This window comes from Sabethes cyaneus, chromosome 1, assembly GCF_943734655.1.
Source record: "Sabethes cyaneus chromosome 1, idSabCyanKW18_F2, whole genome shotgun sequence".
NCBI classification, from domain to species: Eukaryota; Metazoa; Arthropoda; class Insecta; order Diptera; family Culicidae; genus Sabethes; species Sabethes cyaneus.
The window spans coordinates 137,398,959-137,413,357 of record NC_071353.1 but is presented as its reverse complement, the minus strand read 5'-3'; the positions used below and the strand labels follow the sequence as shown (position 1 = coordinate 137,413,357).

General features: G+C 37.9%; 1 protein-coding gene across 1 annotated transcript in view; it reads right to left on the bottom strand.

The window, feature by feature from the left end:
• The window catches only part of LOC128733811 (dopamine receptor 2), a 130,717-nt gene that overhangs the window by 56,367 nt on the left and 59,951 nt on the right, over positions 1 to 14,399 (bottom strand). The window lies entirely within an intron of this gene.

Below are 14,399 nucleotides of genomic sequence, written 5' to 3'. Positions count from 1 at the left end.
GAAAAAATGCGGACATCAGCGATTGAGTAAAAAATGCGTAATTTTGCAAGGGTGATGTCTTCAGAAAAGTTTAATAACAAAATATAGCGCACCGCGAATTCACCTATTAGGGTGATACCAATTTTTTTTTTTATTAATTTAAAAATAAAAACTTTACTTCAAAAATTGCAGAGCATACTAAAATAAGCAACTTTGTTGAATACATTAACCATCTATCTCTTACCGGTTGCGAAATATAATGATGTGTTAAAAAGGAGCGCTTAAAAATCAATTATGCTCAATAACTTTGCACACGACTTTTTTACTGCTTTCGAGTGTTCTACAAAGTTATTCAGTATGCTAAAATACACATTTTCACTGAAGACTGTGTCGCTAGGACGCATATTTAATAAGTTATTGAAAAAAGAAAAAACTACAAGGTATACAGCCCTAAGGGTTGTACGAAAGGGTGACGTAGGACTGTGTCATATAATACTCATTAAATAATATGTCAAACTAGATAATCTGTCTTACACAATTATTAATAACTGCTTGATAGAAGCTCAGCCAGGTGTATCTGGGACTGGACAATAAAATCGGTGCATTTCTTGAGTCATGAGGATACAAGCAGTTCACTTCCCTACTATTCCCTAGCAATTTAGCAGTAAATAGAGTAAATAGAGCAGAGATAGTTTGAACATTGTTTCACGATCCACTATGTAATTTAAGTATTCACCAGATTTTCACAACTAATTTAAATTGAAATTTTAGATTCAATTTTAGATTCACGAATAAACAAACATTTGTTGCCATCAATGCACTGAGTTGTAGTGTATTTTTGTAATTTCGCTACGAAATTTATTATGAACTTCTTTCTAAACAGCTCAAATAGCATGCGATAATTTTCTATAAATATGCTTACCTGTCATTTCATGTGACGGAATTATAACGGTATGCGATGGATTGATATCTGCGGGCGATGCCTCTTCGTGCGACAAACTTGCAACTTCACCTGCCGAACTAGAAGCACTCTCACGCTTTCGTTTGCGTGATAATCTAGTACGCTCTGCTCCTGTTAAGGATATCCTTGGTTCAGTTACTACACCAGCCACTTGTTCACGAATACGTTTACGGTGGTTACGTAAATATAACGCCTGCAACCATTTAGACATAGCGAATTCTTTAACAAATCACTACTGTATTTCACAAAGGTTGAAATAGCAATGAATGGCCAGCCCACAGATCATTGTAATAAATATGTTATGCGTAGTTTGATATTTGAACCAACTTCCTTCAAATAGTTTCTGGCCGTTGGGTACAAATAATAATCAAAACCATTTTGCACATTTGAGATAAATTCTGATTATGCTTCATTTAATTAGTTTGCGGCCCTTAAAAGGGTCATTGGTTACAAGTAACATCAACCTCTTCAGTGCAGTCAACAATCGGTGTTGCCACCAATAACCGGTCTTGCCGCCAAAGCCCTTGGTTTTGCCTCCAATTGCCATCGGTGTTGCCGCTAAATGACGGTGGTTTCGCCACCAATTATAGCCGTCGATGGTAAATACTGACCGTCCGTCAGTGCGATAGTGCGATAAATGAGCAGACGGCGAACCAAGAGTACCATTTTATAGTCACTGGCACTGCCGCTGCTGCTTGTAAGCTAGTGTAGGTGGTGGGGGAAACCAGATCAATTGCTGCTGCTGCTCGAATGATTATCCGACGCTGAATGAGCAAGCATTTTCCATGGAACGTTGAAACGTTAACCATTTAGAAAAGTGAAGAAAAATCTTTTCATTCTTCAATTACTATAGTTCTTATAAGAACTGTTTAAGACCACAACGGCCTACTGCTGAATTTGCTGCCCGTCAGTCGATTTGCTTCCATTTGCTGTTGGTTTGCGAAAATAACCGCCAAAATGCCATTGGGTGCCTCGAATTGTCATCGAAAATGACATTAGATGCCGCAAAGGTCCTTGGATTTGCTTCCAATAGCCGCCAAAAATGCTATCGTTACCTCCCGATTGCTATCGTTGTTGGCTCCGATCGCTGGTGTTTGCCGCCAAACGCCGTTGCTTTCGCCACCAATAGCTGTCGATGGTAAATGCTGACCGTCCGTCAGTGCGATTGTGCGATGAATGTGCAGACGGCGAACCAAGAGTACCATTTTATAGTCACTGGCACTGCCGCTGCTGCTTGTAAGCTAGTGTAGGTGGTGGGGGAAACCATATCGGCTGCTGCTGCTTAAATGATTGTCCGACACTGATTGAGCAAGCTATCGAACAATTTCGCATGTCTGCGATGGGGATAATGCAAAATGTAATGTTAAGTGCATCGTGTGGGATTCACGTTGGCCATTGCCCTCTGATTCCGCTTGTCTTTGGGACCGGTGTTGCCGTCAATAGCCATCGATGTTGCCGATTGGATTGGAAAAGGGGTGTGGCTTACAAAGTGGTCTCAAGGTTATCATTTGGATCCAAATCCTTTGGTGTATCTAATTGTCGTCCGTGCCTGTGAAGCTAGGCGATAACAAGGGAAATGTATGGAAAAATTCGACCTTGAATCTTTACACACATTTTCACTATTTAGCGTATAAAAAATTATTATTAGTATGTTACTATAAAATTGCTGGACATTTTATCTATCCAACGACATATTAACTGTTATGTTTCGTTCAGTAGTATAGTAGCTATTAGCGTTTGAAATATTTCATTCAAACGTTACACTTCTATTTCTCGTTTTTACAAAGTGCTACCCAGTCCCAGTATAGTAAACAAAGACGTAGTCCTACGTCAAAAAAATTGCGTTATTCAAAAAAAAATTTTCAATTTCGGGCAGCTTCGCATAAACCAGACACCATTAGGTGAAAGTACTATATTTTATCTATAAAAAGAAATATTTCCATCAGGAGCACTCCAAAGGAATCTCAGAAAAACCAATTGAAAAATGTGTTTTTTGATAAAATTTTTATAACTCATTAAATATGCATCTTCGTGAAAACCGTCTTCGGAGAAAATATGTATTTTAGTATATTGAATAACTTTGTAGAACATTTGAAAGCAATGAAAAAATTGTGTGCAAAGTTATTGAGCATAATTGATTTTTAAGTGCTCCGTTTTAGCACATCATTATATTTCGCAACCGGTAAGAGATAGATTCAGCAAAATTGCTTATTTTAGTATGCGTTATATTTTATTATTAAACTCCTCCGAAGACACCACCCTTGAAAAATTACGCATTTTTACCCAATTGTCCGCGTTTTTTCAAAATTTGACCATTGTGCATTCGTAGGTAATCCCACTGAGATATTACAAAACGTTACAGGAGTTATATTAAAATTAAAAAAAGCGACAAAAAGGATAATAAAAACACTAAAATGTAGTAAGGCCATTGTAAATTATTTTTAAAGTTTTTGTCATCCCCTCTTTGAAATTGGTATGAAACATCGGGGGGCAAAAAAATAATTTGTCTGATATAAGTCAAAATATTTTTATATAATCAATTGTCTGTGGGATCTATAGCCAAAACTCAAAAAATGAGTATTAAAGCTTCTAACACGAAACAGAAATGGAAATTTCGAACAACAGAATTTTCGAAAATCGGAAAAAAACATTTCATTCGATTTTGTCTTTCTTTTCTTATTTTTTTGTGCATGGAAAATAATAACGGATATATAAAAAGCAAGAATAGATTTAAAAACAAAAATGATTTTGAAACGGCACAAAATAACATAAAAGTCAAAATTACGTAAAACGACATAAAAAAGAGACACATATCCCAATTAAGAATTCTAAACCCGACTGGTTTTACTTTAACTTTATAAGGGTTTTATTACGGTATGAATCATTATCTGTGGTTTTATCATGGTTTTGCATAATATGTACCAAGATGATTCAAGTCAAAAACTACTTCTAGCCAGCTATAAAGCCATATTTAAACTGTTATTAAAGCAAATTTATTGTGGTTGCTTATAAACGTCAAACTTTGAAATAACATCCGGCTTTTTTACGTCCGAAACAAGAATTCCTCTCGTTTTGCGTCCGAAATTTTAAATAACGTCCTCTCTTTTTACGTCCGAAATTTGAATTAAAGTTCTCTCTTTTTACGTCCAAAATTTGAAATAATATTCTGGTTTTTCAAGTCTAAAATTCGAGTTAGCGTCCTATTTTTTGAACGTTCGAAATTTGAATAACCATCCTCTCTTTTTACGCCGCCACTTTGACAAAAGAACGCAAAGACGAAAGAACTCGAAGAAAAATTTTCTTACGAATTTGTTACAAAATGATTTTAATCGCAGTCCATAAACGTCAACTGCCGTAATAAAGCACCAAACAACAAAATGATAGAGTTATCGGGAGAATTTTCCCACCGTCGGAGGTTTTATGTGCCACTTGTGTGACCATAATTTAATGGGACATTTCAATTACGTCACTTCAGCTCCGATGAGGAGGTAGTAAAGTAATGCGGTAAAATATGTGACCACGTGCGAACATCGATGCGGACATACCCACATACACATACCTAGCTGCACTCACAAGCGCTGTCCGAACGTATTAACACCGAACAAGCCTCCGCCAAGCCGCCGTGGCCGGTTGTTCGATTTTTTGTTTGCCACTTCCCTGGTCCCCACCAAAGTGATTGATGATTATGGTCGATTTTTTATTCTCAGGATATCCGCTCGCTCACCCATTTTCATTAATATCGATTTATAAATTTGTGCTCGACGAAAGGAAAACACATTCTCCGGAACGTTTCGGGTCGGTTCTTTTTTTGCGGTGACCAAAAATACGAAATATTCATTGGGAGTCTATTTCTGGGGATGAATTTGTCGATGTCACTGGCAGACAAGTAACCATCTATAGTACTTGGATGTTATCGGAAATTCAAATGATCGATTGATGACTAGTTTACTAAAGATGTACGGTTTATGCTACAGTTAAATTGTTTTTGACGTTGAGGAAAACTTTTTCCCACGTCGTGGCAATTTTTTCGAATAATTGAGTAGTTTATTGCGCAAACACAGCCCTGCTTTTCACAGCCGAAACGAAGCAAAACAAAACAATTACGGTATATTTTTGTCCTGATCCGTCAATATCCGGCCACCGAAACCGAAAAAGCCCCCAACATTTCCGATGAATAATTCATTCCGGATATTCAATATAGAACGGCCGAGTCCTTTTTTATTCATTCCTCGATTTTGTGCATGCATGGCTTCGCATTCGAATGCGAGGTGGTACCTCCAAGTTCGTGGGAAAGTTCGTGTGACCGTATCTAAACTCGGGAGGGTAGTTTTTCTTCCGATTGCTCCAATCCACGGGCGATATATCTTCCGCCGCCGGCTGAAATGATTGAGGGTATAGCGCTGCTGCTGTGTACGAGTACGTCTCCATAATGGGGGGTCATAAATTTTCTTCCTCCCAGCCGGTCGCCGCCGCCGTAGCACAGTACGGTTGCCCTTTCGTGACAGTTCCGATGAGACAATTGATTTGGCACTTATTCGATTTTTGTGACTATTTTTAAGAGCCAACATAACTGAGTTCGGTGAAATCAAAAGTATAGTTTCCAGCGCAATCAAGTTCGTTCTCCGAATCAAGTCGCGTGACGAGGGTTCGACTGTAACCATTCGGACTCCTCAATCAGCGCACTATTTCATTCCTCTGCGAGCAATCGGGTGCGTGTCTTCTTCGGGCGGTCGGAAAAAAGGACAGTCATCATCCGGACTGACTATTGGATCGTCCCATCGAACTACAGTCAAACAGTAGTAAATCCGTGCGCTCATTTGCTGCTCCTGGGTCAACGTCATTCCGGTTATGACTGGCGGACCAAAACGCGTGCTTGGTTGTTCGAGTAATAAACTGTTACGATTATGACCGACATTTATGACAAAAATAAAAAGAAGAATAAATTTGCACCGAGGCTATGTGACAAGCATTGTGTCAGTCAGGTTCGATCAGCTTCCAAATATCCATTATTATTATCGTACTAATGATATGCATGGATGCGGAATGTGTTAGCTGGGGTGAAACGTTTAGCCGTTTATTACAGAATAAACGTGAATTGAATATGCAAAAGCCACCGCCACCGCCGCCGCGGATGTTCCGCGGGCGAGGGTCATTAAGTACCGCGGCCACGTTGGACGTCGGATCAATTAGTGGTGGATCCCTAATGGGCAAGGCTTAGTGTGTCGGTTACTGGTTTCAGGTACGCTTCGTTGTACCTAGGATAGGAATGAAAATTTTAAATTTGAATTGGGTTTCGATTTTTTACGTCTATACAATTAGTTTTGAAATTATTATAAATAATTAAAATAATTCAACTTATTTATTATAATTAACTTTCGGATGAGGTTTATTAAACAGTGTAACTAATGTTAACTCAGCATCTTTTCGAACGTTCTAATCCAATAATTCACGATGTCTGTAGCTTCCGGCGTGCTATTGACGGACGTTTCTCTTCAAAAATGGCTTTCAATTTAGATCCAACCGAGAACTGCTGCAAGATTGACGCGCATTCATTCCAAGCATGACCTATACTACCGCTTGTAGTTCTGTTCATGTTCTGTTGTAGTTCATTTGCCAAATTTATCTGAGAGCTCACAGGAGATAGAACCTGAATTGATTAAAAGGCGTGTCCTAATACTTCCACAGAAATGGTTTCTGGAAATTCGGGATCCCACCGCTGTCACCATAATGTGCCTCATGGCGAGCTACCGACGGACGTTCTATTCCTCTAAAAAGTAATCGGTTGATTCGAGATTTTAAAATTATTTAATTTATTCGTACACGTTCACCTAAAACTTAGCCACTACATTCTGTGACTCTACTTGATAAGGAAGCAGGCAATGGCTCGCTAGTAGAAAGTGAGTCGCTACTGTAAACAAAAACATTTATTGTCGTTTGACAACGGGTTGTTTTGTGGCATGGTTTCAGAAGAAGAATCTTTCGGCTAACCATTTTTCAAGTGTATTTTCAACCGTCATTGTGTCATTTTTATCGAGTTGTTTTTCTTTGTTCTTTTTATTGCTGTTTTATTATCCTTTCGTCGTCTTTTTTTGTATTCTCATGTTATTTCCGTTGTATTATTGTCATCTTTCGTCGTCATATCGTCAACTTTTCATCGTATTTTCGATCGTAATAAAGATATGACCTTTATCACTTTTTCGTCATTTTACTATCGCTTTTTGTCGTCATTTTGTCGACTTTTTTGTTTTGTGCTCTCTGTTGCCTTTTGCTGTCATCTTGTCGATTTTCTGCTGTCTTTTTAACTACTGTCAGTCGTCTTTCGTTCTTTCCGTTCGTTCTAACACCTGGCTTTCTAGCATCTATACATCATTCACATTTTCAGCGATTTGTCGTCATTTTTTATCGTCTTTTGTGGCGTTTTAGGTCGCCCTTAACAGCGTCTTTTAATAATTATCTGCCGTCTTTTTACCGTCTCTAAAGTTAACGCTCAACTTTCGTTCATGATCTTTTGTCATTCGCTATTTGTCTTTGTTTTTCCGTCTATTATCTTCCATTTATCGTCTTTTTGTCTTCAGTTATTCGTCGTCATTTTAACATCTGTTAGACGTTTTTCCTTCTTTTTAACATCTGGCTTTCTAGCTTCTTTACATCGCCTTTTCAGTGCAGCGATTTGTTGTAATTTTTTATCGTCTTTTGAGCCGTTTTCGGTTGCTCTTGTTGATGTCTTTCGATCGTTATTTGTACTATTTTTTGACATTTCATGTCACTCTTTTGCCATCTTTTTCGGTCTCTAGACCGCTTTTCTGCACCTATTTATAGCCTTTTTCTCATTTTTTAGTGTATCGGTTTTTTCGTGATTTTCCGGTGGCTCTTCATTGTGTTTTTGTCATCTTCCATCTTTTTGCATCATTTTTTCGTACATTTCTCACCATTTTCTGTCATCTTTCCGTCGCCTCGTCGTTATCGTTTTGTCGTTTAATTGTATCGGTATGTATTTGTGGTATTTATTTTTATGGTTTTTTACTGTCTTTTTTGGCATTCATGTCGCTTCTTTGGAGTTTTTTTTTTCGGCGACTTTTCGTCGTATTTTTTTCGTCTTCCACCTTTTTTTCATTGTCTTTCGTGTGTTTGTCATCAATTTTTCGTCATCTTTCAGTTGTCGTTTCGCCGCCTCTTTGCCGTCCTTTTGTGGTTCATTTGCTGTATTTTCGTAATCTTTTAGGTGGCTTTTAGGTGACGCCATTTCACCGTCTGTTTTCATCTATTTGTTGTCTTTTTTCATTGTTTTGTAATCTCTCTGTATTGTTGTTGCCTTTTGATGGTCTTTTTGCTATATTTTCATCGTTTGTTCGTCGTTTCTGGACGTCTGGCTTTAGAATGTTTTTCGCTTTTTTGGCTCCTTTTTTCGTATTTTTTCGTCATTTCGCCATTCTGTTGTTGTTGTTGTTTTGTCACTTTTTTAAAAAATTCCATCGTCTGATTTATTGTTGTCAAAACAATAAAAATGCTGTCTTTGTACCATCTTTTTGTCAGTCTTTCGTCGTGTTTCTGTCGAATATTCGAAATTTTTTCCCTTTTTTATTAGCTTGCCAACCAAGCTATAATCTGATATTATAACCGGATTCGAACCCACAACACCCGCCAGGGCATGTGGAATCCGGTTATAATATCAGATTATAGCTTGGTTCGACCCATGCACCTTCCAGCATTGGACAAAAGGTAGGAGTCAAAATGGCTACCTGTCAAGCATAGTTACCAATACCCCCCCCCTTCCTTTCCGCTCTTCCCCTCCTTCACTAAAAAATTCTCATTTCTTTCCCCTACCGTCCCTTCATCAATTATAGAACCATCGTTTCAAACAAAAATATTAATATATATGTATGACCGCATTTCAAGGTCAAGACTAAAAGCTTGAGATTAGTCTTTTTATTGTATTCTTATATTACTTCCATTGTATTGTTGTCATCTTTCGTCGTCATTTCATTTGCTGTAGTCTTGTCGTTTTCTGTTGTCTTTTTAACTTCATCATTCACATTTTCAGCGATTTTTTTCATTTTTTATCGTCTTTTCTGCCGTTTTTGGTTGCTCTTAATAGCGTATTTTATCATTATTTGTAGTCTTTTTAAACCTCTAACGGGCAACAGCGTAAAAACGATGCGATCGAGCTAATGACTATTTTATCATGAAAGTACACACAAAAAAACCTTAAGTTCTGATTTTCATGCAAAAATAATTATCGGGAGGAGCGCCAGGTAAGAAAAAGCCCAATTTCTCTTTTTCTTTTTTCATGTCTAACGCTCTGCACTAATATTTTTTCAATTCAGATATATTAAAAAATTAAAATAATGCCTGAAATTTACTCATAGAAACATTTTTTAGGTCAATCATTTTATTATAGATGTCCTTTTCCTTCAAAAGTAAAAAAGGGAATATTCGCGCATTAATTATTTTCGGAATTTTTCGGAAGCTTTGTTTTTGAAAGATAATAACTTTGGAATGCATGGTCTGAATGTTATGATATTAGTATCAAAATGTCAAGAAATCTGTTCTGAACATATTTTGCGTATTGCCAATGAAAAACAAATTTCGTATGCACCTCTGGAGCTCCAAAAGCGACGGTCTTACCCGTTAGAGGGTTAAGATTTCTTGTCGCAGTTTTGCCGTCTTTTTATCGTCTCTTCACTGCTTTTTTACATCTATTTATATATTTCTATATTTTTTCTTATTTTTTGTTGTATTTTTGTCGCCTCTTTGGCGTTTTCTCGATAACTTTTATCGTGTTTTGTCGTTTTCTCGTCATGTTTTTGTCGTTTTGTCGTCATCTTTTTGTCGTTTATTGGCATTTTTCTCCGTCCTGTTGTTTCCTGTCGTAAGTATTGCCATATCGTCGCTTTTATGTCGTCTTTTTGTCGTTGGCTTCTCATGATTCATGATTTTTGCCATCTTTACATCGTATTTTCGTAGCTTTTTGATGTCTGGTTTTGGAATTCGGCGGCTTTTTGCTGTTTTTGTCATCTGTATTATTATTGTTTTAGTGTCTTTTTATCGTTATTTTGGCGACTTTTATTCGTTCTTTCGACGTCTTTCTGTCGAATATTCAATTCGAGATGTTTTCGTCAGCTTCTTTTAGCATGTTTTATCACCTTTTTGTAATTTTTTAGACGTCTTTCTGTTAATTTTGCTCGTGGTTTTAGTTCTTTTGCTGCTGATATTTCGTCAACTTTTCAATTTATTTTCACCGCCTTTTATTAGTTTTTCGTCGATTTTTTATTGCATTTTTATCGTCATTATACTGTTTTTTCACTGTCTCTTCGCTGTTTTTTCTTTGCAGGTTAGTCAACTTTTTATCGTATTATTATTCTTTTCTGATCTGCATTTTCGTTTTTCCAGTCCCGTTTTTCACGTTCGTTTTGCTCTTTTTTTGTACCTTATTTTTGGTTTATGCTCTCACCTTCCATCCATTTTTCCTCTTTTATTTAGTTTTTCTTTTTGCTGCCCCGCATTTCTTGTTTCATTGTTTCGTATTTCTCTAACTCTCTTTATCTCCTTTCCTACTCGTTTTTTGTCTTCGTCTGTGCCGTTTTCCTTTGTTTGACGCCCAGTTCTGCTGCCTTTTCTGTCTTTGTATTTTGTTTTTGACTCCCTATTTTCTCATTCCTCTTGGGTTTTCTTTTTTATCTCCCGTTCGTCTTTTTCTCTTCCGTTTTACCCTTCACTTTAGTGCTTTTTCTGTTTCTCTTTTCTTCGTTTTCAATGCCATCTTCCCGTTTTTGTTACAAATTTCTGCTTTTATGACCCTTTTGCCCCCTACCCCTTTTTTCTCATTTCCTCTATTGGTTTTCTCTCCTTGCTCTTTTTTCACTTTTTGGTTACTCATATTTTCTGTTCCGTATTCCCTTTATTGTCTCATTTTCCCTTTCGTTTTTTTTTCTTTTTTCTGCCCGTTATTCCTTCTTTTTCTGTTCCCTTTCCCGTCTTTGCTTGTCTATTTTTTCGCCTTTTTACTGAGCCCTAAATTTTCTTGTATCCGTTTTTCATCATACTTCTTCTTGACCAAACTCGTGTTTTAGTCTTTGACCTTGAAATGCGGTCAGGCATTAATATTAATATTTTTTGAAACGATGGTTTTTACAATTGATGGAGGGACGGTAGGGGAAAGTATTGAAAATTTTTTGGGAAAGGAGAGGAAAGAGTGGAAAGGAAGGGGGTAAATAGGTAGCTACGCTTAACAAGTTGTCGTTGTGACTCCTATCTTTTGTCCAATGCTGGAAGGTACATGGGTCGAACCAAGCTATAATCATAGATTATAACCGGATTTGAACCCACAACACCTGCCAGGGCGTGTGGCTCGCTGGTACCCGTGTACCTTTGAACCATAGAGGCGCTGGACAAAAGAAGACTGCGCAACCCACTTATTAATGTAGCGACCTATCTGTTTTTTTGGGCTATTTTTAGATACACAGATTGTGCCTCTTCCTCCGTCAAATGTAGAAACCACCGACCGAGAAGTTTTGATCTAACTTGTTTTTACTTTCAGGACGACGATACTATGCAGGCATTTACGACTTGCAAGGTACTGTGTGTGACGTTGTTCGTCCGTAAGCGTGTTAGTGATAGTGATAGGACGTCAATCCAAAAAATCTAAAAATGCGAGCGTCTCGAAAAAATGAAAGATTCTTAGCGGTTTCTCGATCAATTTTCCATATTTTTACGCCAATCGATCAGATCGGAAATCTTCTACGCATCCACATCAAGAATGAAACCTCTTGATTTCAAAGAACGTACTATTGTAAAATTGAAAATAATGAAGCATTGTCTAAGGAAATTCTCGCTTCGTGATTGGTTGGAAAAGACGCCAGTTTTAACGTTATTTTAGAAAAAAAAGTGACAAAATCTTCTCGTCCCAACAAATTGAAGATTCTTTACGACGATCTAAACTTACACCAATTTGATATCTGTGCTTGGGAAGTAAATCAAAACAAGTGAAAGTTTCCTCGTCTCAACAAGATTTCTGAACACTGCGATTATACTTAGACCATTTTGATGTCCTTGCTTGGGCAGTGCGCCAGAAAGAGCGACAAATCCCCCTCATGTCAACAAAGTTTTCAAGAACGCGATTAAACCTAGTCCAATTTGATGTCTGTGTTAGGGAAGTGTGCCAGAAAAAATGACCAAAAAGTTTCTTGTCCTGCGTCACCAATGTGGTCGTGTCTTGTACACAACTCCTCTGATTTTTTTCTCCTTTTGTATCCCGTTTTCCTACTTTTTGTCTAATTTTTCCTCATTTTCTTTAGAGTTCATTCTTCTTTTTTCCCATTTTTCTTTTTTCTCATCCATTCTTCATCTTTTTCTCTCCAATCTCCTCGTTTCACTGTTTTTTCCCTCCCTTTTATTCTTACTATGTCCGGTTTTCCCTCTCACGTTGTCTTTCATTTTTTCACGCTAGGTTTTATTCTTTTCATTCGCGCGTTTTTCTTATTTTTCTAACCTGTTTGTCCATTTTTGCCACGTCACGCTATTCGTGTTCTTTGCTGTTTTCTCTCCTTCTGTATCATTTTTACTGTTTTGCTTCGTTTTCTGGAGAGCAGCAGAATACGGGCTACCTCTACTTCGGTAATCCAGCTGTGAGTATGCTAAGAAAATTTACTGGCATTTTCATGCGAAACTGTTTGCATAGTTTGGTTCATGAAGATGAAATATGTATTTTTGAATTGGGAAATTCAGAAAGTATTTCTTTAGTTTTTTAGCTGTAACTCAGGAACAACAAAAAATGTTATCGTGAAAATTTTATCAATATGATAAGTAATTAACAACATACGGCGTGTGTTCCTCAAGGTATAAATTTAAGACCAATAATCTTTATTGTAATATCACAGCTTAACTGTCCTAAAAACTGTACAAAATGTAGAACGGTTTGTCCTGTCCTGTTGTACGCAGGATCACCCAAGTAGCACACTGTAGGTCCATTTAGTTGAAGCAACCGAATTACAACTGAAATTAGTTATATTTCTGTTACCACAACAACTTTATAACAACCGTGATAGCAGGGTATGAATGCAGCTCGTACAGTTCCTCCTGCTAATGCTGAAATACTATGAATTTTTATATAAATTTCATGTAAAAATAACCAATATGACTTCAAACACTATTGATTCATGTTTTCTCTGAATTTAAAAGTAAAATTTATTAAGAAGACGTCATATTTGATTAATCTCTCTTGAACACTCATAAATCACTCCAGAAAGATGTCATAATAAATACGTCATCCTAATTCTACACCAGTGCAGTGTATTCCAACCTAAAAGATCACGTTTTAACATTCTTATCGAACCCACAATGTATCATTTCTGGTCCTGAACAATTGAGTACAGACTTTCCAGTTGATCCAGTCGGTCGTTCGTTCGACAACTAGGAGAGCTGCGGCCGGCGGGTTGTTTCACCAAACCATCGACCGTAATATCTAATCTGATTCCGAATGGGCACACAAACGTTTTTTTTTCGGCTTCTTTTCCATGTTGGCACCGGCTCGGGCCGGCATTCCTACAGGTGAATGGGTGGGTCGAACGGACAGATTGCCTGGCAAATCACATTCGTTTTGCTTTATGTGCGATCGAACACAATCAGCTCGCTCGGCTTTTGTGTTGCAGGCAGGATGATTGTGGGAAAATGCCGGAAACCCAGAAGACCTGCTCCTTCGGGGGGCGGTGGACGCAAAACGAACGTAAATTTTATCGCACCGGTACCGCGTACCGCTGCCGGTAGTGTGACTGTTTGTGTCACTTTTGCGTAAATTGTGCCGCACTACATAAAAGCAACATTCTGGCGGGTTACAGAATCGAGAAACGTTCAACCCGGCAGGGAAGTCAATCTAAATGTTAGAATAAACCTATTTCTGCTAACTTTCTTCTGTTGTGTGCGGCTGGCTCCGTTCGGTTTCGTCGTAAATGTAACGTACAAATGGCATGCCAAATGGAGCAGAGACAGGATGAAAAAAGAGTGAAAGAAAGTGGAATAGGCACAAACGTGAGCATGCTTTTGTTGGTTAATTTGGGTTTTCCAGATGCAGGCAGACAGTGAGCTGGTTGACGAAATATGCCTACGGAAGGAAGTAGCTTTGGGCGGCAGTGAACAAAACGGATTTCATTTTATTTGCTCAATTTTTCTCCAGACTTTCTGGGTCGGTTCAGCCGAATTACTGAGGCACTGTTCGGTTACATTCCTTAACAGAGAGGTACAACCACAATAAAAGAAGAAAAGGAAAAATAAACGATTCAGTAGCAGTCCTTGTACAGCTGCTGCCTTTTGGGATGGCGGGAATGGCTTTCGAGATTCCCTCTGGGAAGGAGGGAAAATGTTTTTCTTTTGTTGGGAGTATGTCAAAGAGCGACAGTGCAGAAGAATGTACCAAATGTGCTCGGCTGGTGTTGGATGACGGGTGGAAAACATTCAAACATACGGT